Here is a 2,408-nt window from a genome sequence, read left to right on the forward strand (position 1 = left end):
ATAAACATTTGTTACACTGAGAAGAATCTAATGGAGCTAGAAATAAAAGTTAATTAGGAAAGGTCATTAGATACTCATACATTCTTACGTTTACACATTCTTTCATATATTCATATATTCTTTTAACAGTATCAATGGTTTGGAGTTATGCATACAAAACCATGACCTATATGTAATACAATGAATAACAGGCTAATAACTAATAACTAATACAACTAATAATTACAATTCAAGGCATATTATATACAAAGCTTTAACTTCTCATCATCAGATTTTGTTTTTCTTCTTTCTGTTTTGGCAGACACTGTGAATACAACATTCAACTCACAGACACTATGGAGCCCTTACTAAGCATAAAGTACTGTGAAAGGCCAGGGCTAGGACGGAACTGAGACAGGGCAAGGGATAGGACAGAACTGGGGCAGGGTCATGGCCAGAGAAAAACCAGGGGCAGGGTCACAGCCAGGGACACGACAGGACCAAGGCCAGGGCCAGAAGCAGGGCAGAACCAGGGCCAGGGCCATGGCAGGATCAGGGCCAGCAGAAGGCCAGGGCAGGGCTAGGGTAGCACAGGGCCAAGACAGGGCAGGGTCAGTGTAGAGCAAGGAACGGGCCACGGTATGGCAGGGCAGGGACAGGGAGGTCCAGGGCCAGAGCCAGGTCCAGGACATGGACAGGGCAGGGCCAGAAACATGGCAGGACCAGAAAGGGGACAGGGCAAGGGCAAGGCCAGAGAAGGACCATGGAAAATCATGGCCAGGGAGGGTCCAGGGCAAGGGCAAGTCCACGGCAGAACCAGAGCCAGGGCAGGCCAAAGGCAGGGCCAGGGCAGGGCAAGGCCAGGGTAGGGCAGGGCCAGTGTAGGGTGAGGGTAGGGCCAGGGCGAGTTCAGGTCCAGGACAGGACTAAGATAGCACAGGGCCAAGGCAGGGCCAAGGCAGGGCCAGGGCAGGGCCTGGGGATTGTCAGGGCGAGGGCCAGGGTCAAGGCTGGGCCAGGGACAGGGCCAGAGCAAGGGCAGGGCCAGGGCAGAATCAGGACCAGGACAAGGCAAAGCCAAGGCCAGGGCAGGGCAAGGCCAGGGTAGAAAAGACCAGGGTAGGGCCAGGCCAGGGTAGGAGAAGGCCATGGTAGGGCCAAGGCCAAGGCAGGGCAGGGCTAGGGTAGCACAGGGCAGGGCCATAGCAGTGGCAAGACTAGCAACAGGGCCAGGGCAAGCGCTGGACCAGAGCATGGTGGGGACAATACAGGGCCAGGACAGAGGATGGCAAGGCAGGTCCAGGGCCATTTCAGGGACTCGGTAGGCCTGGGGTCAGGCCAGGGCAGGGCAAGGGCAAGGCCAGGGCTGGGGCCAAGGCAGTGCCAGGGCAGGGTAGGAACAGTGCAGGGACAATGCAGGGGAAGGGCAAGGCCAGGGCATGGAAGGGCAGGGCACGACCAAGGAAGGGCCAGGAGAGGGCCAGGGCAAGGTCAGGGCCAAAACAAGGGTACGGCTGGGGCCAGGAATATGGTAAGACCAGGGCTGGGCCCAGGCTGGGACACGCAGGGCAGAGCATGGCCTGTGCAAGGCAGGGCCAGAGCCAGGCCATAGAGAGAGTAGGGCAAATGCCAAGGCAAGACTAGGGTAGTGCCAGGGCTGAGGCAAGGTCAGGGAAGGTCCAGGGCTGAGTCAAGGCTACAACCAATACAGGGCAAAGGCCGGGGCAGATCTAGGGCACAAGCAGGGCAGGCTAGGGCACGGCAATGGCAAGACCAGGCCATGGCAGGGCCAGCCCAGGATAGAACAGGGCACAGGCAGGGCAGGGCCAGGGCCACGGCTGGGGCAGGACAAGGACCAGGACCAGGGTCCAGGCCAGGGCAAGGGTATGGCCAGGGCAGAGGTGGGGCCAGAGCCAGGGTCTGGGCAGGGCCAAGGCAGGTCCATTGCAGGGCCAGGGTTCAGACCAGGGCCAGAGCAGGGCCGGGGCAGGGCCAGGGCCAGGACCAGGAAAGGGCAATGTCAGGACAAGGGCCATGGCAGGACCAGCAACGGGGCTAGGGCCAGGACAGGGCCAGGGACAGGGACAGGGTCAGGGCTAGGGGCAGAATAGCATGTCAGGGTAGAGCCAGGCCAAATTAGGGCCAGGACAGGGTCAGGACCAGGGCTGGGCCAGGGTATGGCCTTAAGTAGCGAAGGGCCAGGGCCAGGGTCCATGCCAGTGACAGCGCCGGTCTAGGGCAGAGGCAGGGCCGTGGCCAGGTCTAGGACAAGGCTGGGGCAGGGCCGAGGTCTGGGTCAGGGTCAGCACAAGACCAGGACAGAGCCGGGGAGGGACAGGGCCATGGCAGGACCAGGGTCAGGAGCAGGGCTCAATGCCGGGTCAAGGCCACAGATAGGACCAGGTCTGTGCTAGGGCCAGTGTGAGGGC

At 60.0% G+C, this 2,408-nt stretch overlaps 1 pseudogene; it reads right to left on the reverse strand.

Annotated features, from left to right (window-relative positions):
* Window positions 1-456: 456 nt before the first annotated feature.
* LOC116465787 (nematocyst expressed protein 4-like) lies at window positions 457-1,493 on the reverse strand (annotated as a pseudogene).
* Between the last annotated feature and the right edge of the window lie 915 nt (window positions 1,494-2,408).

This window comes from Hylobates moloch, unplaced genomic scaffold (assembly GCF_009828535.3).
Source record: "Hylobates moloch isolate HMO894 unplaced genomic scaffold, HMol_V3 SCAFFOLD_10147, whole genome shotgun sequence".
Taxonomy (NCBI): Eukaryota; Metazoa; Chordata; class Mammalia; order Primates; family Hylobatidae; genus Hylobates; species Hylobates moloch.